Genomic DNA, 26,822 nt, shown 5'->3' on the forward strand with positions numbered 1-26,822 from the left:
AGAGTAGAATACTTTAGAGTGACCAGAGAGTGGGGATACTTTAGATAGGATACTCAGATAAGGCTATCTATAGGAGGAGGTCTGTCTATATCTACAGGTGGCTATAGATAGTACATCTGTGTGTCTCACTGTGTGTCTCACTGTCTATAGTAAGAGGTATTCAGAGAAGGCCTCCCTGAGGAAGGGATATTGGATCTTATAAGCTGAGTAATGAAAAAGAGCAAACCACGTGGCTACAGGGGTAAGCATTCCAAGCAGAGGGAACAGGCCTTAAGGTGGATCTTGGTGTGTTTAAGGTAAACCAAGAAGGCTAAAGGAAAGTATATAGACAGGGAAAGTAGTGGGAGATAAAGTCAGAGAGGTGGTTAGCAGCAAGATTATGTAGGGCCTTGGAGGCCAAGGTTATGAGTTAATTTTATTCTAAGTATGATAGGAAGCCATTGGAGGGTTTTGTTGTTGCTGCTGCCTTTTGTTTTTGTTGTTTTGTTTTGTTTTATTTTGCTTTTAATCATGGAAATTTTCAAATATACAACAAATTAGAGAGAATCATATAATGAACTTCCATATACCCATCACCCAGCTTCAAGAATTCACATATGACCAATCTTGTTTCATATGTGCCCTCCACTCCTCCCGTATACACTGAATTATTAAACATAATCCAGACATCATATCCTTTCATCCATAAATATTTTATATATAGCTCCAAAAGATGAGGACTCTTTATTTTTTAATATAACCACAAACATTGGAGGAATTTATACATGAGAGTGGTGTGGTATGATTTGTATTTAAAAGATCACTTTGGCTACTTGTGGAGAACAGATTATAGGTACTCAAGGGTGGCAGTGAAGAGATCAGTTAGGCTGCTACAGTGGTCCAAGAGACAGATAGTGATGGTCTGGATCACGGGTAGCACTGGAGATGGAGAAAAGTCAGGCTACTGATAGGAGGTAATAGTATCTCATGAAGCTATGAAACCTTTTAATTACAAGGTTCTAAGGGAGTTCCTGCTCCAAGACCACAATTGCCTTTGTCAGCATTATCCAAATGCTTTGAGGGAAGAGAATGGTCCCAGGGAACTCTATCCTGAGGTGGCTAAGGATGGTTGCTCCGCAGGTCACCCAAACCATCTGGGCTGAGGTATAAATAAGTATGATGCCCAAATATGTCTCAACTTCATAGTTTCCAAGTATGTGTGGGATGCTGGTCATGACATGGTAGAACACTCCTAGCACTGCTAGGATGGCCAAGATATGATACCTGACTTGGTGGTCTGGGGTCCTACCTACTTGTGAGGCTGCTACAAACTTGCTGAGATCACTGATTCTGAAGGCTTGAGCCAGGACTGAGCCCCCAAGATCACTGCTTGCCAGACCAGCCAACAGCACTGTAGCCACAGAAAGTCCTAGCTGTGGTCAAAGAAGGAAAGGACAAGTGCAAACTAGAGAGGTGGGGTTGAATGTAAGATTTTATCTGGGGATTGAACTAGACCATAAAATAACATGGGACATGGGAGGAGGACGTGAAACAAGTCACAAGTTTGATGCTAAGAAAATCAACAACAGGTTGGGAAGCAGTACACATGCTGGATCAATGAAAGTGATTCAGGGCATGGGCTTCAAATCATTCAGGGATATCAGAGGCCAGTTCCAGCTATGTGGTTTGAGGTTTGGGTGGAGGTGGGTGTGGCTGATACTAGGAATTCTATCAGGCAGGATGAGACACAGACAGATGTTCCTCTACTTGTCTACCCCTTTTGGGGTTACAGATGAAGGTGCATATCTCCTGAGACCTTCAGTTTCCTGAATACCCAGGCCTTTCTGAGCTTAGCCAGCAGAAAAGGGGTGAACAATTGTGGAGTAAGTCTTGTGTGGTCATGATTTCTAGGCCTTGGTTGTCCTAGAGTAGTCTTAGCTTACTATTTTGAAGGGTGGGTAAAGCCTCCTCCATTTTCCCCAGTGATCTCTGTCAATAACAATCCAGAGCACGCATGTGTCTGTCCCTGGCACAGAGTGTCCCCATTTCATATAGATCCAGGCCTGGAAATGAGAAAATGACCTTGTCCCTCCCAGTCCCAGGAGGAGGAAGCTTTCTGAGTTTATGCTCCAAGGATATCTCCCCATTTCAGCTACTGGCAGAGTGGGCTGAACAGCTGCCTGAAAGGCCCACATTAAGTGCTGACAACAGTAGATCAAGGTGAAAGCCACTGCTCTACAGTGGGGAAAACAGGGAATGAGTGACCACAAAAATCAGCAACTTATCCTGGTCCTACTCAGGGCATCTGGGGAAGGAGTTCACATGTAACAGGCCTCTTAGCAGGGCTCATCATGGTGATGATGGTAATGATGATGATGTGATGGTTACCACTTATTGAACACTTATTGTATGCTAGACAGTACACTAAGTGCTTTATATTCATTATCTCAATCATCACAGCAACCCTGAGAGGCTCTTATTATTATCCTCATTTTACAGCTAAGGAAACCAAAACTCAGAAAGGTTCTGCAATTTGTCCAACATTACCAGCTGGTAAGTGACTGAGCCCAAATTCAAATACATACAAGCTGACCTCAGAGCCTGAGCTCTTAACTGCTTTGCTATGTTGCCCAAAGAAGGTATCCATTCATAATACAACAAATTTGAGGCAGGGAATCAGTAAGGTCTGCTGGACTAGATCTCCATGGATAAAATTGCATGCCAGTCTGGAATATACTATGGCTTGGATTGACAAGCAAGCCCTGAATATGAAAATGGAGCAGGCATGAAAGTAGGATGGAGGAAAGAGCAGTCGCAGGGAATTCAATTCAGATTTGATGATGCCTGTCCTAACATGTATGCCTGGCTGTGAGTAGTAGATGGTAGGATCACCCAAATACACGCACTCTTTTTAGCTGTAAGAAGGGCCCAAGTAACAGTCCTAGCCATGCTGGAAAACAGTTGTGGCCTCCTGTTCATATGCTAGCCATATCCACTGGGCACCCATTTGATGAGATTTCCCATTTCCAACACCTAAGACATTGTGTAAGAGCCCTGTTAAAACGTTCTAAAAGTGCTCTCCAAGTAAGTGGCATCATTCTAGAGAGGGTTTGGGCAAGACTGTGGAATTCCAAGGCATAGAGACCAACTGGCCCTACCTTGGCTCTTAGTGGCAGATCACCTTTGGTAGGGATTGGTACATTCCCTCTTCAATTCCTCCAGGAACCCAGCATAATCGCCATGCAGGGGAAGGTTTCCTGACTGTGCACATAGAAAAGCCAATGTTTTGTCCTCTCTTGTCAGGCTAGAAATCCTTCAGCTTTGCCCCCACTGTAAAATTCAAGACATTATTAAGCTGCATCACAAATCCAGGAGGGCTTGTCACCCATGTGACTATTCTCATGGAGGTTAGTGTGGCTGTAGATAGGAATACCCAAGCTATGTGATTGACAGTCTTCACTCCTCATTTCTACCCTGACATTTCCTATAGATTCTCAAACTAACCTGGTTAGAAGTCCACAATCCACCTTCTACTAGTTAATCCCAGAATATTATCACAATCTCTTTCAGTGAGCTTGGCAGGCACACAAGCCAATTTATCTGCCTCTAAGGTACCTGGAATACTGACCAAGGACACAGCCTTCCAGAACAGTATAACTTCTCAGAAAAATCAAGAAACAGAGAAAAATTATGTCTGCACTGAGATTTTGACTATGCCACACGTTGATGTACCAGGGCCCATATTTCTAATAAGATACCATGGTAGTCATAAATGCTATTTACCATTTATTTCTGGCTTTCCTCCTTCAGGCACATGGTAGAATTGCAATTCCCTCACCCTTTTGAAGTTAGGCATGGCCACGTGACTTGCTTTGGCTAATGAAAAATGAGTAGAATTGACATAGGTTACTTCTTGGTAGAAACTTTAAGGGTCAGTGAGTGATTCAGCTTGTTCCTCTCTCTTCATGCAACAATCATGGAAATGAGTTGAGATAGAGGCTGTGTCAGCTTGAGTCTCTGATGCCTATGATGAGCAGACCCCTCAGTTGACCTGCAATGGACATGTAGCATAAACAAAAAACAAATCTTTATTGTTTTAAGCACTAGTTTGGGGGTTGTTTGTTACCGTAGCATACCTTAACCTATCTTGACTAATACAGACAAGTATTCTCTCTTTCAGAGATGAGAGGCTCAGGAATTCAAGGATACAGATAAGATCTTAGGATTTTGGCTTTTCTGGCCCTCCGCAGTCCTCACTGAGACCTCAGATCTTTGGATAAAGGAAAAGAACAGGAAAATATGATGTTGGCAGAATTACTTAGTCTTAACATGGTGACAATAAGTAACTACTTCCTGTTTTGAATAACCTCACCTTCTTGGGCCAACTCAGAGGTTATTTATAAAGCTGGATCTATGAGACATTTGTGAATATAGGAAGGTGGCAAGTGGAAAATAGCCTTCCAACTATCTTTGAGGACCTTTTCGCTTCAAACCAGACTGGATCACTGATGGAGTATGTGGCCAGCAGCCAATAATGGTGGTCCTCAACACTCTGGTTCTTATTTTCTCCCTTTCATCTATTCTTAATTTTCTATTCTGACTATTTCTCCCATTTTCAGTCTTGCTCTTACTCTTTGGACTTGACTTCCCCCCAGTTTTTTGACTCTTGGCATTTACTTGTTGGCTCTTGCCACTCTAGGGCACCACAACAATATCTTCCATTACTGGGCACATATTATACACTAGACACTATGCTAAACATTGCCTCATTTAATTTAATTCTCACAACAGCCCCGAGAAGTAGGTATTATTAGAGTTTCTATTTTATAGATAATAAAAAATGAGGCTCAGAGAGATTGTCAGCTAGTGAATGACAGCTTCAGAGTTCCAATTAATTGTATCCCATGCTTACCTAACATAAAAGCCATGTTTTACCACCTCTACAACCACCCAACTCTGGCCCTTGGAACTTAAACTATAGCAGCTACCCAACCACTGCCTGACTTTCCAAAGGGGCCCATCTCAGCCCTCACTAAAGGATTAGACACCACAGACACTTTGGACAGTTTGAATAATCAGTGTTGCCCTTTGCAACAACTCCTAGATTGACTTCCCCAGCCTGCCTGGATCAAGGGGCAATAGTGAAGCTGGATCACATTTCCATTTACTCTCCAAACCTCACTCCCAAAAGCCCCCAGTCTGGGAAAGCCCAAGTCATCTTGGCAGCATCACCTCTGAGCCAACCCAATTATATGTCTAAAAGGCCAAAAATCCTTTTTATAGGCTTAGGCTTGTCAATAAGCTCCTCAAGCCATCCAGGGAATATTTTGGGGCCTTTGGGCTTGGTGAGATTATAGAGGCTCACAACCCGCCTCTTTGTTTTTCTAGGCTGTTTCTGTGATCTACACCACTGAGGTAGGCTTCCCAGTAGCGACAGGAGCACCATCCTATCACAAGAGGCCCCTGAACACTGGTATAGGGTACTTTCATTCTTGTGCTTGTTTTTCTAGGAAGTGACTGTAGCCAGGATAGACTCTGCAGGACGGGAAGAAGAGCTGCTCACCAGCAAAGCTGCTTCAGATGCCTACAAGCCTTAACTCAAGGGGGCTCTGGACAATCCCTGATCACGAGGTCAAAACATCACATCCTAGACGAGCTTCTTCTCAGCCCCCATCAGTGCAATTGGTCCTCTTCCTTGGAGGTTTCAGTTTCAGATCACCGCCTGGTTGTGAGTTCCTTCTTCCTGAGACACTGTGGCCCCAAAGACACAGGAAGAGCTATGTGACAAGATAAAGGATCATTACTAGGCGGATGCATACACCATCAGGATAAGGTCCACAGTGTCTCAGAATATCTTCTAAAGACAAGAAGAATGGGATGAGAAATGTGCTGCTCTACCAGGAGACCACAGCCCATCCTATCAGGGGAAGCCTTCAGACATCTCAACCATTATATAGCCCTAGCAGGCCACTGAGGTCCATTCCAGGAACTAGCTATGGCTCCCAGGACTTCTGGTGGCCACAGATCAGGCTTGCACCTTACAGGACATTGACATCCATGGGAGTTTACAAATCCAGGAGGCCATTGAGTCTATTGAAGTCTCATTGAGACCATTGCAAACTTTTCTAACAGGACATGCTCACCTTGTGATCTGTATTGGGCCTAACTTCCCTCCCAGGGCCACAAGGCCGTATGGTGGTGGTAGATGCCCTCACCATGGTGGCATATTTCATCTCTTGCTCCAGATTTTCCTCTATACCAGCGACCGCTGCCTTGTTAAGCAGGAACTTCAATTTTGTCTCTAGAGTTTGTAGGTTTGACAGTCTTCAAAGCTTTCTCTGTCCACATTAGATTATTTATCCCACCACCCACAAACCAGAGAATATATTGAGTCCAACAGCAGGACCATAGAAGGGTACCTCCTGGTCTAGACATTACAACCACCATGAAGGCTCCACCTACCTCCCCACCACAAAGCAAAGCTCTAAGAACTCCTTGTCCCTCTCCACCAAGAGCATGTCCTGGCATTCTAACTACAAGCTTCACTCACAGCTTCCTCAAACCACAGAGTACCATCATAGCCACAGACCACCCAGGAATACCTAACAGAAATTCTGTGGGATACAGCAGGAAACTATACCAGGCTTATGGCAACAGGCATCAAACACCAGCTAAGGCTTGGCTTGTGGGAGGCAGAAGATCCATTTAAAAGATTAAGAAATGGTCCTCTATAGCACTGGATATGACTTCTTGAAAAGCATCCATTGTGCAAGTCCCTCATCTGGGCATATCTTCTGGCTCTAGGCTGTGCCTACGACATTTTTGGAGATGGTCCTTTTAATTATGTATAAGGAGTCGGGCTGTGGTAGTCCAAGATAGGGACCAAAGAAAACCTTCCCAAACCCCCTGAAAGGCTTATGCTTTTGTGGAGGCCCTGAGAGAGGCCTTGACCATTCTTAAGAAACCCCGACAAAAACTGGACAGCCACTTACAAAAGAATGAAAGTAGACCATCTTCTTTCACCATACACAAAAATTAACCCAAAATAGATCAAAGACCTGAAGGTGAGACCTGAAACTATAAAACTCCTGGAGGAAAATATAGGTAGTACACTACTCGTCATCAGCCATAAAGGGATTGTTTTGAATTCCACGTCTACTCAGACAAGGGAAACAAAAGAAAAAATAAACGAGTGGGACTTCATCAGATTAAAGAGCTTCTACAAGGCAAATGAAACCAGGATCAAGATGAGTAAGGAACCCACCAGCTGGGAAAAAATATTTGCAAACCATATATCTGACAAGGGATTAATCTCCATAATGTATAAAGAACTCACACAACTGAATAACAAAAAAACAAACAAGCCGATCAAAAAACGGGCAGAGGAAATGAACAGACACTTCTCAAAAATAGATATACAGGTGGCCAATAGGCACATGAAAACATGCTCAACATCACTAATCATCAGGGAAATGCAAATCAAAACCACACTAAGATATCATCTTACACCCGTCAGAATGGCTAAAATCACCAAGACAAAAAGCAACAAATGCTGGAGAGGCTGTGGAGAAATGGGAACCCTAATCCACGGCTGGTGGGAATGCAAACTGGTGCAGCCTCTATGGAAAACAGTATGGAGATTCCTCAAAGAATTAAAAATAGAAATACCTTATGATCCATCTATCCCACTACTGCGTATCTACCCAACGAACCTGAAATCAACAATCCAAAGAGGCTCATGCACTCCTATGTTCATTGCAGCATTATTCACCATAGCCGAGACATGGAAGCAGCACATGTCCCTCAACTGATGAATGGATAAAGAAGATGTGGTGTATATATACACCATGGAATACTACTCAGCCATCAAAAAAGACAAAATCATCCCATTTTCAGCAACATGGATGGACCTGGAGGGTATTATGTTAAGTGAAATAAGCCTGAAAGAGAAAGACAAACAGTGCATTATTTCACTCATATGTGGAAGATAAACCAACACACGGACAGATAGAACTGTTTGGTGGTTACCAAGGGCTAGGGGTGTGAGGGGTGGGCACAAGGGGTGGAGGGATGCACTTACATGGTGACTGATAAACAATAATGTACAACAAAAATTTCACAATAAAAAAAAAAACCTGCCCTGAAAAAAAAAAAAGAAACCCCAACAAAGAACGGCAGTTTGGCTAGAAAGCAGTAGCTATAAATTTGTAAGTGTACGCTGATATCCTTCATGGTTCACAGGTTCAGAATTCTAGAAATTAGGACAATGTGACTGACATTTTCTTACTCTCCCTCCCCTATCCTGAAGGTCTTTCTCTAGATTGGTCTAGAGATAGTGGTCTAAGGACCACATAGACCATTCAAAGTTGGAATCCATTCATCTACAGTTCCCCTATCCACAGAATAATAGCTCAGAATACTCATGGGAGGCATGTCTCAGAGAGTGTTAAGATATCATGGAGGTGGTCCATCACATTTAGTCTAGGAGAACATGGGAGATATATTCCACCTTGTGATTGGAAGTGTTTATCCCATTCATATTTAATGTTATTATTGACATGGCAGGATTAACATCTGTTATTTCGTTATTTGTTTTCTATATGTCTTACATCCTTTTTGTTCCTCTGTTCTTTCATTACTGCCTTCTTTTATATTAAATACATATTTTCTAGTCTACCATTTAAGTTCTTTTGTTACTGTTTTATTAGATTTTTGAGTCATTTTCTTAATGAGTGCTCTGGGGATTACAATATGCATCTTAACTTGAAACAATATAGTTCAGATTAATACTAACTTAATTATAGTATATAGAAACTGTATACTCCAATATAGCTCCCTTCTACTCCTGTCTTTTGTGCTATTATTGTTATTCCTCTTTATATACTACAATCTTATTAACACAGTTTTGTAATGATTTTTTTATGCATTCACCTTTTAAATTAGCTGGGGGAAAAAAAAGTAAAATGGTATATTTTATACTGTCTTTATATTTATCTATGTAATTACCTTTACAAGTGCTCTTTATTTCTTCATATGGATCCAAGTTACCATCTAATGTCCTTTTTTTTTCAGCTTGAATGACTCCTTTTAGTATCCTTGTAGTGCATATCTCCTGGTGACGAATTCTCTCTGTCTTTGTTTATCTGAGGATATATGTATCTTTCATTTTTTGAAAGATAATTCTGCTGGATATAGAATTCTTGATTGACAGTCTTTTTCTTTCTGCACTTTAAATATGCCATCACACTGTCTTCTCAGTTCCTTTGTTTCTGGTGAAAAGTCAGGGATCCCTTGTATGTGATAAGTCATTTTTCCCTTGCTGCTTTCAAGATTTTCTCTTTGTTTTTAGCTTTCATCAATGTGACTGTGATGTGCCTAAGTGTGGATCTCCTTGTGTTTCTTATGTTTGAAGGTCATTGTCTTTCTTAGATATGTAGATTAGTGTTTATCATCAAATTTGGGAAGTTTTCAGCTATTATTTCTTTAAATATTTTTCTGCCCTTTTCTCTTTCTCCCCTCCTTCAGGGATTGTTATTATGCATATGTTGGCATACCTGATGGTGTCTCCCAGGTCCCTTTGGATCTGTTCATCTTTCTTCATTCTTTCCTCTTCCTACTTCTCAGAGTAGATAATCTCAATTGTCCTATGTTTAAGCTTATCAATTCTTTCTTCTGCCAGCTCAAATCTGCTGTTGAGCCCCTCTGGTGAATTTTTTATTTTAGTTAGTGTATTTTTCAACTCCAGAATTTATATTTGGCTCTTTTTTATAATTTATATGTCTTTATTGATATTATCTACTTGATGAAACATCATTCTCCTACTCTCCTTTAATTCTTTAGAGATGGTTTCCTTTACTTCTTTGATATATTTATAATACCTGATTTAAAGTCTTTGTCTAGTAAGTTCAATGTCTGGGCTTCCTCAGGGATAGTTTCTAATGACTGCTCTTTTTCCTGTGTGTATCATACTCTCTTGTTTCTTTGCATGTCTAATAATTTCTTAAAAACTGGACATTTAAGATAATATATTATAACAGTTATACTATCAGAGTCCACTCCCCCTAGAGTTTGTTATTATTGGTGAGTTTTTTGTTGTTGCTGTTGTTGTTGGGGGGGTTGTTTTTGTTGCCGCCTATTTGTTTAGTGACATTCCTGGGTTAATTCTGTAGATTTTGTACTCCCTGTGTTATGGGGCCACTGACCTCTCTGATAGATTTTTTTAAGTTTTTGTTTTTGTTTTTAATCCTGGTTTCCTAGAGATCACACCTTGGTTTGTGGTCAACCAATGATCAGTCAGAAAATTTCCTTAAATTCCTTGAGCAAGTAAGTTTTCCACTCTTTGCCAAGAAAACCTGTGTATGAAAGCATTCCTTCAAACTTCAGGCAGTTTACAAGTCAGCCTTAGCTTTCACTTTCTGCTTGCCAAGACCAGACAGTTGAGTGACTGGGGTCTTCTCCTTTTCTAGGCCTTTCCTGGATATATGCAGAGTCTTCTAAATTCCCAAGAATACTTTGAACCTTTTCAAATTGCCCTATGGTCATCTAATTTAAAAGATCTTCCTTTTAAATTTTTGACCAGGCTCTAGTTTGCCCCAACTGAAATCACAGCCTTAGGCAGCTGCAAATTGTTATTGTTTTTGGTAACGCCATGGATATAGAGCTTTGTTCACAGAGCTGTGCTCAGAGTCAAATCAAATAGCCACATACCTTACGAATGGAGATTTTCCAGTGAGCTGCTAGTTCCATCAAAACATTGACTATGCTCTGGACATGGGGCTTTTAAGGGAGCTCCAAAAGAGGTCAGTCCTCTTCTTTGGCTGTCAGGCTGCTAGCTGTTCATGGCTACCACATCACTAAGCTGGATGTTTATTCTGTTCCATCTTAAACTATTTAGCTGTTCCTACACCAATTCCATACAATTTTAATTAACATAACTCTTTGATATACTACAATTTTTCTTCAAAGTAGTGCTTTTAGTTACATATTAAAACATTTGGAATGCAATGCTGTCATTGTTCATTTCTAAATAGTTTGCATATTTCTGTTTGAGTTCATCTTTAACTCAATGGTTACTTAGTTTTTTAACTTCTGAGTATATTTTGTTTGTTTCTTTCTTCTTTGTATTTTTGTTTGTATCCTTCAGAATGTTGAAGGTATTTCTCAACAGTTTTCTCACATTCAGTACTGTCAATGAGAAGTCTAGAGCTACTCTTAGTCTCATTTCTTTGTGGCCAATTTGTTTTGTTCTCTCTGGGATATCTTAGGATAATCTCAGTCCTTTACATTCTAAAAATGTCACCACAATATCTGTATCTAGCAGGAAATAGGTGGCATACTCAAAAGAATAACTGAAGAGAGTTTACTGAAAGGTCAGTTTGCAAGGGTATGGACTGGTTTAAGGGACACAACAAGAGATGGTGAAGCTCCCAGAGACTAGAAACAGCAAGAAAGAAGGAGCAAGGAGAGAGAAAAACTTTTGAAACTGGTGAGAGCTGGAGCTATGTGAGAAAGGTTTCCTGCCAGAAGCTGTAGTGTAATGAAGCCATTGCTAAACCATAGCTCACCTAGGAGGGGACTAGGGGAATATGCATCCTGATTTCCTTGCCCTCCTGCCCTTCAATCTCCTGCCACTGCTTCTAACTGGCTAAACCCAAAAAGAAGCCACAAGGCAAGGGAACCCTGATGATGCAGTCCATAATGGTCTGTGTCCAGGTGCATAGAACAAAGTAGAAAAGGGTAATCTGATGGCACAAAATGTGGGTCATTTTTCATTCATCCCAGTCAGCACTTTGTGGCACTTTTCAATCTATACACTTCGTCTTTCTTCAGCCAAGAAATGCTTTCCTTTGTTATTTCTTTGAATAGTTTTTCCACGCCAAATTCTCTATTCTCTCCTGGAATTTATATTAGATGGTTAATAGAACTTATGGATCTATCATTCCCATCTCCTAATTTTTCTTTTAAATTTTCTATTTCTCTATCTTTTTGTACTGCATTCTAGGAAACTTCTTTGGCCCTACCTTCCAGCTCACCAATTCACTCTTTTTTTGTGTGTGAGGAAGATCAGCCCTGAGCTAACATCCATGCTAATCCTCCTCTTTTTGCTGAGGAAGACCAGCTCTGAGCTAACATCCATTGCCAATCCTCCTCCTTTTTTTTCCGCCAAAGCCCCAGTAGATAGTTGTATGTCATAGTTGCACAGCCTTCTAGTTGCTGTATGTGGGACGTGGCCTCACCACGGCCAGAGAAGCGGTGCGTCGGTGCACACCCGGATCCGAACCCGAGCCGCCAGTAGCGGAGCGCAAGCACTTAACCACTAAGCCACAGGGCCGGCCCATCACCAATTCACTCTTCACCTACGCCTGTTCTGCTATAAAGTCCATTGACTGAGTTTTAGATTTTTTTACAATCGTTTCTTCATTTTCCAAAATCTCTAAATTTTGTTTTTCATAAAAGCCTATTCATGATTTATAAATGCAACATCCTCCCTTAACACTCTGAGAATATTAATTATTTTTAAGTCTTATGCTGTTTGCTTTAGTATCTGTTTCCTTGATTTTAATTATGTTTGTTGAGGTTAGTGTCTCTCATGGTGTTGATTTACCTCAAATGCTTGGTGTTTCTTCATTGTGTGCTCATCTGCCCATGAAATATGTATCTGTTTACAGCACTCTGTTTCCAGTGATTATGGGAGATGTGTGGGAAATACTGCCAGGCAGGATGTATCAGAGATTAAAATACAACAAAAATGACCACTATCACTGTTAGTCAGTATTGTTGTGGGAGGTCTAGCTAATATAATAGACAAGAAAAATGAATGAGGTATAAATATAGGAAAGGAAAATATACATTATTATTTGCAGAGGATATTATTGTACACATAGCACACCTAAATGAAATAGTTTAGACAAGTTCAGGATCAGGGTGAGGGTAAAGAGACATTTCTATGGCCTAAGTATGTTTCCAGGAAGGATGGAATCAACATATTCTACCTTGTCTCTCCCACTGAATGCAGCCATAAAGCCTGTACAGAATACATGAAACAGCTATTTAAAAACTTAAAAGTAAATGGCATGTGAATTGGGGGAATAAGACAAGAATTCATTGTGTCGCTGAGGTGGTGGTAAGTTTGCTGTTTTTTTTTTTTTTCCTTTGTTATCCCTCAGCCTGGACTCACGGTAGCCCAAAACTCAGAAGTTGGTTTCAGTGCAGACAGAGAGATCTCCAGGAAAGGCTTTTCGGTTCAAGCTTCAGGATTGAGAAAGTAGTCTCCTAGAAGCCATAGTTATGGCAGTGGAGGCCTGTGGTCATTTAAAACTCTGAAAGAAGAGGACTGTCCTCTCTGATCAAATGGACCACCCTCTGTGGTCCCAAGAAGGTGGAGTGAACCCACATTGCTTTTATTGTCTCTCTCTGTCACGTTGTCATTGGGCTCCTTACACAGACACAGTCACAGGAAGTGCACGGCAGAACAGGATAAATAAAGCCCTAGTTTTCTGGCTGGAGGACCAAGAAAGGGAACCTCAGTAACTGGAATGTACTGGGAAGAGTGCAGAAAGGGAGGAGCTCAGGAAAGTGACTCCACAAAAATGTCTATAAATTCCTGGGCTCACCCTCAAGTGTTCATGTGTGAACCTGATCTTAAATGACATACCAAAAATATATCACACAAACATTAATAAAAAGAAAGCAGGGGGTCCAGGCCAGTGGCACAAGCAGTTAAGTGTGCGCACTCCACTGTGGTGGCCCGGGGTTCACCGGTTCAGATCCCGGGCACGCACTGATGCACAGCTTGGCAAGCCATGCTCTGGTGGCGTCCCATATAAAGTGGAGGAAGATGGGCATGGAAGTTAGCCCAGGGCCAGTCTTCCTCAGCAAAAAGAGGAGGATTGGCAGATGTTAGCACAGGGCTGATCTCCTCACAAAAAAAAAAAAAAAAAAAAGAAAGCAGGAGTGGCTATATTAATATCAGAAAAAAAGTAGACTATAGAGCAAAGAAAATTACAAATATAAACAGGAACATTACATAATGATTAAAGGGTCGACTCACCAAGAATACACAATCCTGAATGTGTATGCAGCTAACAAGGGAGCCTCAAAATATGTGAAATAAAAATTGATATTGTAAAAGGCTAAAGGAGAAATGGACAAATCCACAATTATAGTTGGAGACTTCAAGACTTCTCTATCATTAATTGATAAAACTAGTAGACAGAAAATCAGCAAGGATATAGAAGAACTGAACACCACCAACAACCAACTAAATCTAATTGATATTAACAAACACTCCACTCAACAACAGCATAATATATATTCTTTTCAATTGCACATGGAAGATTCACAAAGATATACCATATATATACCATATACTGGGTCAGGAAAAAAAACTTACATCAGACTTCAGAAACCATGGAAGCAAGAAGAGAGTACAGTGAAATATTTAAAGTGTTAAAAGAAAAAACACACCAACCTGGAATTTTACATTCAGTGAAATTATCCTTCAAAAGTAAAAGGAGAAATAAAAAGACTTTCTCAGGCAAACAAAAACTGAGGGAATTTGTCACCTGTAGATCTGCCTTGCAAGGAATGTTAAAAGAAGTTCTTCAGAGAAAAGGCAAATGATATAGGTCAGAAATTAGTATCTACAAGAAGAAAGGAAGAGTGTTAGAGAGTAATAAATGATGACAAAATAAAATATTTTATTTTTCTTCTTAATTGATCTAATAGATAACTGTTTCTTCAAAATGATAATAGCAACAGACATATAGACCAATGGAACAGAATATAGAGCTCAGAAATAAATCCATGCATATATGGTCAACTGATCTTTGACAAGGGTGCCAAGAATACACAATGGGGAAAGGATAGTCTTCAACAAATGGTGTTGGAAAAATTGTATATCCATGTGCAAAAGAATGAAATTGGTCCCTTATCTTACACCATACGCAAAAATCAACTCAAAACAGATTAAACTTAAACTTAAGACCTGAAACTGTAAAACTCCTAGAAGAAAACATAGGGAAAAAGCTTCATAACATAGGTGTTGACAATGATTTCATGGATATGACACCAAAAGCACAGGCAACAAAAACAAGAATAAGCAAGTGGACTACATCAAACTAAAAAGCTTCCACAAATCAAAGGACATAATTAATAGAGTGAAAAGGCAACCTGTGGAATGGAAGAAAATATTTGCAAACTATATATCCAATAAGAGGCTAATCTCCAAAATATATAAGGAACTCCCACAACTCAATAGCCAAAAAACTAATAACCCAATTAAAAAATAGGCTAAGGACTTGAATGGACATCTCTCCAAAGAAGATATACAAATGGCTGACAGATATATTTAAAAATGCTCAACATCACTAATTATCAGGGAAATGCAAATCAAAACCACAATGAGGTATCACCTCATACCTGTCAGGATGGCTATTGTCAAAACAAACAAACAAACGAGTGTTGGCAAAGATATGGAGAAATTAGAACCCTTGCACATTGTTGGTAGGAATGCAAAATGGTGCAGTCACAATGGAAAACAATATTGAGGCTCCTCAAAAAATTAAAAATAGAACTACCATATGATCCAGCAATCCCACTTCTGGGTATTTATCTAAAAGAACTGAAATTAGTATCTTGAAGAGATATTAGCACTCCCATGTTCACTGCAGCACTAGTCACAATAGCCAAGACATGGAAACAACTTAAACGCCCATCAACAGATGAATGAATGAAGAAAATGTACTATATACATACAGTGGAATACTATTCAGCCTTAAAAAAGAAGGAAATTCTGCAATATGTGACATCATAGATGAACCTTGAAAATATTACGCTAAGTAAAATAAGCCAGTCACAGAAAGACAAATACTGCATGATTCCACTTATATAAGGTATCCAAAATAGTCAAATTCATAGAATCAAAGAGTGGAATGGTGGTTGCCAGAGGCTGGAAGGAGAGAGAAAATATTTTGGAGATTACCCTCTTATTGGATATATAGTTTGCAAATATTTTCTTCCATTCCACAGGTTGCCTTTTCACTCTATGGATTATGTCCTTTGATTTGTGGAAGCTTCTTAGTTTGATATAGTCCACTTGGTTATTCCTAAATGAATATGAAAATACAACTTATCAACATTTGTGGGATGCAGCAAAAGTGCTTAGAAGGAAAGCTTCAGCATTGAATGCATACATTAGAAAAGCAGAAAGATTTAAAATCAATAACATAAGCTTCTCGCTTTGGCCAATTGATGTTTGACAAAGGTGCAAAGGCAATTCAAGGGAGGAAGGATCTTTTCAACAAGCAGTGCTGGAACAATCGTATATCCATGTGCAATAAAAGAACCTCGACCTAAACCTCACACCATATAGAAAAATTAATTCAAAATGGATCATAGGCCTAAATGCAAAATTTTAAACTATGAAACTTTTAGAAGAGGGCCGGCCCCATGGCTTAGCGGTTAAGTGCGTGCGCTCCGCTGCTGGTGGCCCGGGTTCTGATCCCGGGCGCACACCGACGCACCGCTTCTCTGGCCATGCTGAGGCCGTGTCCCACATACAGCAACTAGAAGGATGTGCAACTATGACATACAACTATCTACTGGGGCTTTTGGGGGAAAAAAAAACTTTTAGAAGAAAATATAGGAGTTGGGGCCGGCCCGGTGGGTCGTGCGGGCACTCTGCTTTGGCAGCCCAGGTTCAGATCCCGGGCCCACACCGACGCACCGCTTGTCAAGCCATGCTGTGGTGGCATCCCATATAAAGTAGAGGAAGATGGGCACAGATGTTAGCCCAGGGCCAATCTTCCTCAGCAAAAAGAGGAGGATTGGCAACGGATGTTAGCTCAGGGCCCATCTTCCTCACAAAAAAAATAAAAGAAAGAAAATATAGGAGAAAATCTTTGTGACCTGGGGTTAGGCAGAGTTCTTAGACATGACATCAAACTATAATCCATAAAGGAGAAAGCTGATATGTTATATTTCAATAAAATTAAATTTTTTTTGCTCTGCAAAAGACACTGGTAAAAGAATGAAAAGACAAGTGACAGGCTGGGAAAAATATTTGCAAACTGCATATCCAACAAAGCTCTCAAATCTAGAATATATAACCAACCCTCAAAACTCAACAGTAAGAAAACAACCCAATCAAAAAATCTTTAAAAGACTTTACCAAAAAAGGTATATGAAAGGCAAATAAGCACACAAGGATAGTCAACATCTTTAGAGAAAAGCAAATTAAAAACATGATGAGATATCACTGTACACCTATTATAATGGCTAAAATTAAAAATATACATATACTGACCACATCAAGTAGTGACAAGGATGTGGAGAGACTAGAACATGCATTGTTGATAGGAACGCAAAATGGTATAGTCACTGAAAAACTGTGGCAGTTTCTTACAAAGTTAAACATACACTTACCATGTAACTTAGTGTCTTAGTCCATTTTAGCTGCTATCACAAAAATACCATAGACTGGGTGGGGTAAACAACAAATATTTAGGTCTTGCAGTTCCGGAGGCTGGGAAGTCCAAGATCAAGGTGCCGGCAGATTTGATGTCTGGTGAGGGCCCACTTCCTCGTTAACAGAAGGCTGTCTTCTTGCTGTGTCCTCACATAGCAGAAGGGGCAAGGGAGCTCTCTGGGGTCTCTTTTACAAGTGCACTAATCTCATTTATGAGGGTTCTACCCTCATGACCTAATCACCTCCCAAAGGCCCCAACTCCAAATACCATCACATTGGGGGTTAGATTTCAACATCATATGAATTTTGGGGACACAAATATTCAGTCTATGATACCCAGTAACCCCACCCATTAATATTTCCCCCAGAGAATTGAAAACATACATCCACACAAAAATCTGTACAGGAATGTTCATAACAGCATTATTCATAATAGACTGAAAGTGGAAACAACCCAAATGTCCTTCAATAGGTGAATGGTTAAACAAACTTTGGTATATCCATGTCGTGAAATATTACTCAGCAATAAGATGCAACAAACTATGAGTATACACTATTGATACATTAGATGTAGTTATGCTGAGTGAAAGAAACCAGTTTCAAAAGTTTATATGCTACATGATCCATTTATATAACATTCTTGAGAAGACAAAACTATGGTGATGGAGAACAAATCAGTACTTAGTACAAAAGGATGACATGTGGGAGATTTTTGAGAAGATGGAACTGATCTGGTTCCTGATTGGGGTGGTGATTATACAAACCTATATATATGTTAAAATTCATAGACGTGTACACCAAAAAAAGTAAATTTTACTGTATGTTACTTTTAAAAATTAATAAACTTTATTTTTAGAGCAGTTTTAGGATCATGGCAAAATTGATTGGAAAGTACAGAGTTCCCATATACCCCCTGTCCCAACACACACACAATCTCCCTTATTATCAACATCCCACATCACAGTGGTACATTTGTTACAATCAATGAATCTACATTGACACATCACTATCACCCAAAGTACATAGTTTACATTAGGGTTCACTCTTGGTGTTGTATATTCTGTGGATTTGGACAATGTATAATAACATACATCCCCTATTGTAGTAGCATACAGAATAGTTTCACGCCCTAAAAATCTTCTGTGCTCCACCTATTCATCCCTCACTTCCTCTAACTCCTGCCAACCACTAATCTTTTTACTGTCTCCATAATTTTGCCTTTTCCAGAATGTCATAGAGATGGAATCATACAGTATGTAGCCTTCAAATTGGCTTCTTTCACTTAGTAATGTGAATTTGTATTTCCTCCAAGTCTTTTCATGGCTTGATAACTCATTTCCTTTTAGTGCTAAATAATATCCCATGGTCTTAATGTACTACAGCTTATTTATACATTAACCTACTGAAGGACATCTTAGTTGCTTCCAAGTTTGGGAAATTATGAATAAAGCTGCTATAAACATCTGTGTGCAGGATTTTGTGTGGACATAAGTTTTCAATTACTTTGGGTAAATACACAATTGCTGGATCTTATGGTAAGTGTATGTTTAGCTTTGTAACAAACTGCTAAACTGTCTTCCAACGTGGCTGTACCATTTTGCATTTCCAACAGCAATGAAGGAGAGTTCCTATTGCTCCACATCCTTATCAGCACTTGGTGTTGTCTGTGTTTTGGATTTTGACCATTCTAATAGGTGTGTAGCGATATCTCATTGTTGTTTTAATATGCAACTTCCTAATGACATATGATGTTGAACTTCTTTTCATAGGCTTACTTGCCATCGGTATATCTTCTTCGATAAGGTGTCTGTTCAGGTCTTTTGTCTGTTTTTTAATTGGGTTGTTTGTTTTCTTATTGTTGAGTTTTAAGAGTTTTTTGTATATTTTAGGTAGCAGTCCTTTATCAGATGTGTCTTTTGAAAATATTTTCTGCCAGTCCATGGCTTGTCTTCTCATTATTTGACATTGTCTTTCACAGAGCAGAAGTTTTTAATTTTAATAAAGTTCAGCTTATCAATTGTTTCTTTCACCAATTGTGCCTTTGATGTTGTGTCTAAAAAGTCATGGCCATACCCAAGGTCATTTAAGTTTTCTCCTATGTTATCTTCAAAGAGTTTTATAGTTTTGCATTTTACATTTAGGTCTATGACCCATTTTAAGTTAATTTTTGTGAAAGGTGTAAGGTCCATGGCTAGATTCCGTTTTTTCTTTTTTTTTTTTTTTTGCATTGGATGTCCAGTTGTTCCAGCACAATTTGTTGAAAATTCTATCTTTGCTCCTTTGTACTGCCTTTACACCTTTCACAAAGATCAGTTGACTATGTTTATGTGGGTCTATTTATGGACCGTCTATTCTGTTCTATTGATCTATTTGTCTATACTTTCACCAATACCACACCGCCTTGATTACTGTAGCTTTATATTAAGTCTTGAAATCAGGTAGTGACAGTCCTCCAACTTTATTCTTCTTCAATATCAAATTGGTTATTCTGGCTCTTTTTGCTCTCTATATAAATTTTAGAATCAGTTTGTCAAGAGCCACAAAATAATTTGCTGGGATTTTGATTCTGATTGCATTGAATCTACAGATCAAGTTGGAAAGAATTGACATCTTGACAATATTGAGTCCTCCTATCCATGAACATGGAATATCTTTCCATTTATTTAGTTCTTCTTTGATATCTTTCTTAGAGTTTTGAAGTTTTCCTCATCTAGATATTGTATGTTTTGTTAGATTATAAATAAGTATATCATTTTTTGTGCTAATGCAAATGTTAATGTGTTTTTAATTTCAAAATCCACTTGTTCATTATTGGTATATAGGAAAATGATTGACTTTTGTATATTAATCTTGTATACTGTAACTTTGCTGTAATCACTTATTAGTTCTAGAAAGTTTTATTTTCTCGATTCTTTCAGATTTTCTACATAGACAATCATTTCATCTATGAACAAAGACAGTTTTATGTCTTCCTTCCCAATATGTATACCTTTTATTTCCTTTTCTTGTCCTACTGCATTAGGTAGGAGTTCTAAATACAGTGTTGAAAAGCAGTGGTGAGAGGGACATCTTTGCCTTGTTCCTGATCTTAGTGGGAAAACTTCAAGTTTCTCACCATCATGTATGATGTTAGCTGCAGGTTTTTTTGTAGATCTTCTTTATCAAGTTGCAGAAGTTTACCTCTACTCCTAGTTTGCTGAGTGTTTATCATGAATAAGGGCTGGATTTTGTCAAATGCTTTTTCTGCATCTATTGACATGATCACATGATTTTCCTTCTTTAGACTGTTGATGTGATGGATTACATTAACTGATTTTCGAATGTTGAATGAACTTTGCATACCTGGGGTAAATCCCACTTAGTTAAGTCACTTTTCTCTTGCTGGTTTCAAAATTCTCTCTTTGTCTTTAAGTTTTGACAATTTGATTATAATTTGTTTCACAGTAATCTTTTGATTGATTTGCTTGGGGTCGTTTGAGCTTCATGTGTCTAGATGTCCATATCCCTCCCAATATTTGGGAAGTTTTCAGTCAATATTTCTTTAAATAAGCTTTCTGCCCCTTTCTCCCTCTCTTCTGCTTCTGCGAACTCTTATAACGCATATATTTGTTCACTTGAAGGTATCCCATAGGTCCCATATGCTTTCTTCTTCTTCATTCTTTTTTGTTGTTGTTCCTCTAACTAGCTAATTTCAAATGACCTACCCTTGAGTTCACTGATTCTTTCTTCTGCATGAGTGAGTCTGCTGTTGAAGATCTCTATGGAATTTTTCAGTTCTGTTATTGTATTCTTCAGCTCCAAGATTTCTGTTTGGTTCTTTTTTATGGTTTCTATTCCTTTATTAAACTTCTCATTTTGTTCATGCACTGTTTTCCTGATTTTGTTTAGTTGCCTGTGTTCCCTTGAATTTCATTAAGCTTCTTTAAGATGATTATTTTGAATTCTTTGTCAGGCAATTTGTAGATCTCCATTTCTTTGGGTTGGTTACTGGAGAGCTTTATTGGTTTCCTTTGGTAGTGTCGTGTTTGCATGATTCTTCATGATTCATGTAGCCTTGTGTTGGTGTCTGTGCATTTGAAGGAGAAAACACCTCTTCCAGTCTTTACAGACTGGTCTCAGCAGGTAAAGACCTCCTGTCAAGTACCCAAGCTTGTGGTATTGGCTCCAGGATTGCAGTTGAGCAGGGTTGGAACTGGGTCATGTGGCTGCTGCTGGATCCTCATTGTGTCTGTGGTTGTCAGGCCTGTTACCAGGGCCTTGAGCAGGCATGAATTCTGTCTGGTCCCTGGGTGGACAGGATTGCCTCCAAAACCTTGGTCAGTAGGGCTGGTGCTGGGAGAAAGGTCTGCTTCTGGGTCCATAGACAGCGAGTCTGTTACCAGATGTTCAGATGAGTGTGGCTCTCATTGAGTCCCTGAGAGGGCTCCTGACAGGTCACTGGGTGTTTCCTTTGGTGAGCAGAATTGGCCCTGGACTGCAGCTGAGATGGGCTGCAACTGAGTCACAGGGCCCACAGCTGGGACCAGGGTCTGGAGCCCTGCCTCTAGGGTCATGGACAGGTATGCCTCCTGCTAGGTTCCTGAAGTAAAGACTGCCCTCAAACTGCAGCTAACTGGGACTGGAGCTGGTCATAAGACTGCTTCAGGATCAACAGTCAGACCAAGGTCAGTGGACTTGACTTCAGGGGCACAGAAAAGCATGTCTCCCATTGGGTCTCCACATAGGCTGGACTGTTCTTGAACCTTGGCTGACAGGGGCTGGATCCAAGTCACAGGACCACTTCAGGCACTACAATCAGACCAAGGTCAGCAGGCCTGCCTCTTGGTGGGGCACAGATGGGTTGTCTCCTTCCAGGTTCCTGAGCAGGCAGGTCCACTCCCAGACTGTAGCAGCAAGGGCCTGGAATCAGGTTACAGGGCCACTTCAAGATCTGCAGTCAGACTGAAGTCAGTGGGCCTATCTCTGGGGGCACAGATGGACATGTCTCCCACCCAATATCTGGGTGAGCAGGACTGGCAGCTAATAGGGGCTGAAGCTGGGTCACAGGCCATTTCAGGGTCTATAGCCAGAACCAAGGTTGGTGGGCCTGTTAGCCAGGGCACAAGCAGGCATGACTTCTGCCTAGTACTGATGGCAGGATCAAGTCCAAATGGGGCTGTAGCCAAGTCCACAGGAGGATGGGGCTGTTTCTGGATTGTAGCTGGACCATGGTTGGTGAGTCTACCACCTGGGCACAGAACTGCATTCTCAAAACAGTCCTCCTTGGTCTTGGGCTCCAGTGGGGTTTCACAACCTTCTACCTGGATCCCAAATCTCCCACAAAGGCATTTTTATCCATGGGTGGCTGCCAAATTCTTGTTGCTGAAGGGGTATATGAGCAGGGGACCTTTTACTCTGCCATCTTGTTGACATCACTCTGCCTTTTATGGTTTTAATTGAGCATTTTATACTATTCCATTTTCTCACCTTTCTTAGCATATCAATTATACTTCTCTTTTTTACTTTTTTTAGTTGTTACACTAGAGTTTGCAATATATTTAAAATTAATACAAATCCACTTTTAAACCACACTATATCACTTCATGGGTAGTGCAAGTACCTTGTAATAACAGAATATTCCTATTTCTTCCCTCTCATCCCTTGTATCATTGCTGTCATTCATTTCACTTATACCTGTGCATACATAAGCATATAGTTATATACATAAGATATATATAAGCATACATAATCAAATACATTGTTGCTATTTTTATTTTGAACAAACCATTATCTGTTAGATCAATAAAGAATAAGAAAAATAAAAATTTTTATTTTACCTTCACTTATTCCTTCTCCGATGCTCTTCCTTTCTTTATGTGTATCTGAGTTTCTGACCTATATCATTTTCCTTCTCTCTGAAGAACATTTCTGGCAAGGAAGGTGTACTGGCAAGCATTCCATCAAGTTTTGTTTGTCTAAGAAAGTCTTTATTTCTCCTTAACTTTTGAAGGATAATTTCACAGGTTAGTGGGTTTTTTCCTCTCAACATTTTATTTCACTCCACTCTCTTCTTGCTTGCATGGTTTCTGAAGAGAAGTCAGATGTAGTTCTTATATTTGCTCCTCTATAGGTAAGGCTTTTTTTCCTCTAGTTTCTTTAAAGATTTTTTTCTTTATGTTTGATTTTCTTAAGTTTGCATATGATATGCCTAGGTGTAATTTTTTTTCTTTTTTTTTTTGCCTTTATCCTACTTGGTGTTCTCTGAGCTTCCGGATCTGTGGTTTGGTGTCTGACATTAATTTGGAGAAATTGTCAGCCATTATTGCTTCAGATATTGCTTCTATTCCTTTGTTTCTTTCTTCTCCTGGTAATTCCCATTATGAGTATGTTACATCTTTTGTAGCTGTCCTACAGTTCTTGGATATTCTGTTCCAGTTTTCTTTTTCAGTCTTTTTTCTCTTTGTTTTCAGTTTTGGAAGTTTATATTGTCATACCCTCAGAGATTCTTTCCTTTGCCATGTCTCGTCTATTAATTAACCCATCAAAGGCATTTTTTTATTTCTGTTACAGTGTTTTTGCTCTCTAGCATTTCTTTTTTATCTTTTCTTAGAATTTGTATGTCTCTGCTTACATTATCCATCTGTTCCTTCATGTTGTCTACTTTTTTCATTAAAGCTCTTAGTGTTTTAATCCTAGTTTTATTAAATAATTCTTGGTCTGATAATTCCAACATTTGTACCACATCTGCATGTACTTCCGATGCTTGCTCAGTTTCTTCAAACTGTGTTTTTTGCCTTTTAGTATGCCTTGTAATTTTTTGTTAAAATGTGGACACGATGTATTGAGTAAAAGGAACCATGGTAAATAGGCCTTAATAAAGTAGTGGTAAGTGTGAGGGGAGGGAAAGTGTTCTATAATCTTATGATAAGGTCTCAATCTTTGGGTGAACCTTATGCTCCTGGACTGTGAAGTTCACCAGTGCTTCTCAGTTTTTTCCCCCCTTAGATGAGACAGAAGGGCTAGAAGGAGCTTGAGTTGGGTATTTCCCTTCTCCCACATGGAAGACTAGAGCTGGCTAGAGTTGAATATTTCCCTTCCTCAGGTAGGTTATTATCTGCTCTGCTAATATCCCAGCAGGTTAGGCTCTGGTTAAATAGTTTGTCCTGAGGGCAGATCTTGTTAAGAAGAACAGACTGAGGGCCGGCCCTGTGGCTTAGCAGTTAAGAGCGTGTGCTCCGCTACTGGCGGCCCTGGTTCGGATCCCGGGAGTGCACCAATGCACTGCTTCTCCAGCCATGCTGAGGCCGCGTCCCACATACAGCAACTAGAAGGATGTGCAACTATGACATACAACTATCTACTGGGGCTTTGGGGGAAAAAAGGAGGAGGATTGGCAATAGATGTTAGCTCAGAGCCGGTCTTCCTCAGCAAAAAGAGGAGGATTGGCATGGATGTTAGCTCAGGGCTGATCTTCCTCACAAAAAAAAAAAGAACAGAACTACTGTGGTATATTTCAAAATGGTTCCTTTCCTCTCCCCCCGGTGGAAGCATGAGGGGATTTTTCTCCAATATTCACTGTGAGAACCTGGTAGAACTCGTGGAACTAAAATTCTCAAAAGCCTTGGGGCCCCACTATGACTGGATCCCCCTGGGGTTTTTAACTCTTGGACTTGTCACGCTGAGCCTCCAGCAATTCATCAATTAATAGTTCAGATTTTCCTACCCTGGCACTGGTTCCCCCAGAGGTTTCTGCTCTGGTAAGTTGTGATTCTCTGTATCTGCCTGCCTGTCTGTCCAGTTTTAGGGGAAGCAGTTTGCCCTGTGATCTCACTTCTCTGACAGATCTAAGAAGACCTGTTGATTTTCCAGTTTGTTCATCTTTTTATGTGTTGTTAAGATGGTGTGGCAACTTCTAAGCTCCTTACATACTAGACCAGAAACTGGAAGTCCTATGTGATAATTTAAAAGATAAAATTTTAAAAAGAAAACAATTCTCAGCTGCACCCATAGTCCAAATGGTGCCTCACTGCCTCATGCAAATGATGGTGAGAATCATGACTAGGTTTGAGACATGGGTTATAAACTTGCAGTGATAGCTTGTAAACCCCAAGCTTGTTTGTATGTCCTCGATCACTTAGGGGTTTGCCGTTCAAGTACTGCAGGCACCTTGTTCACTATCAACACAACCAGTGATTCCCAAAGGTCAGTGGCATCAGAACTGTTTTCAAAACGTTTATCCTGGCCCCCATCCCCAGAATTTCTGATTTGGGAGGTCTGAGTGAGGCCTGAGGATTTGTTTCTTTGTTTTTGTATTTCTTTTGTTTGGTTGGTTGTTTTTTGCTTCTCAGCCATTCTCATGTGTGGCAAGATTTAGAAACTACTAGCTTAGATATGTTAATCAGAATTGTAAGATTTAAATCCCAAGCCACCAACATGCATTTCTTTGGTGTGACCTGCAGGTGGTGCTGCTGTGGTATCCCAATATAACTCAGATCAAGAACTAAAGGGAAAACAGCTTTAGGGAGGAAATTAATATAAATTAGTGTCCTAGATCCAACATGAATAAACGATCTCATTGTTTAGGTGACAGAACAATAAAGGTTAATTCATACCGATCATATTACTAATCTAATACCTTATATTACCCCCTAAGTGGTGCTTTATTTTTAATTTTATTTATTTTTTTTCCCCCAAAGCCCCAGTAGATAGTTGTATGTCATAGATGCACATCCTTCTAGTTGCTGTACGTGGGACGCGGCCTCAGCATGGCCGGAGAAGCAGTGCGTCAGTGTGCGCCCGGGATCCGAACCCGGGCCGCCAGCAGCTGAGCACGTGCACTTAACCACTAAGCCACGGGGCCAGTCCCCCTACGTGGTTCTGAAATGACATTTTTCACCCTTCTAACTCAAATGAGGCTATATGTAGGTATCCCACAGGTCCAGGTTTATAAATACCTGGGCTCCTCTCAAAACACCATTGCCTTTAACCCCTGGAGACCTGCCATCACCTGTACTCTTCTCTCTTAACCTTTTACAAAAAGAGCCAGCACCCAAGTAGAGGAATTTGAAGATTTAATAAACTTACCTCTGCCACAGATTTAATATGTGGAGTCCTTGAGTCTGGGCTTCTGATTCAGAGTGCGAATACATCCACTTTTCAAGGATGGGCATTTTGACTATAAGACCAAAAAATCAGTTGAAGATCTGATACAGGACTAGAATTTCCATCTCCTGTTCTGAAAACACCTCTCAAGTAGGTAACAATTTACTTGGCAAAGTGGGTTATCTGGCCACGAGCCTGGCCCAAAGATAATGTTGGCAGCGCTTACAGGTAAAGTTCAGAGTCTCAATTGCTCCAGGAAACAATAAGTTTGTAGGTCTCAAGATAGGTACATCTA

At 40.0% G+C, this 26,822-nt stretch overlaps 1 long non-coding RNA gene across 1 annotated transcript; it reads right to left on the reverse strand.

The window, feature by feature from the left end:
• Positions 1 to 3,684: 3,684 nt before the first annotated feature.
• On the reverse strand, positions 3,685 to 7,992 carry LOC131400509 (uncharacterized). The gene is made up of 3 exons (XR_009217366.1): positions 7,692 to 7,992; positions 5,543 to 5,756; positions 3,685 to 4,030 (listed from the first exon to the last, which is right to left on the reverse strand). It is a non-coding gene; the product is annotated as an uncharacterized LOC131400509 (long non-coding RNA).
• Between the last annotated feature and the right edge of the window lie 18,830 nt (positions 7,993 to 26,822).

This window comes from Diceros bicornis, chromosome X (assembly GCF_020826845.1).
Source record: "Diceros bicornis minor isolate mBicDic1 chromosome X, mDicBic1.mat.cur, whole genome shotgun sequence".
In the NCBI taxonomy this organism is placed as follows: Eukaryota; Metazoa; Chordata; class Mammalia; order Perissodactyla; family Rhinocerotidae; genus Diceros; species Diceros bicornis.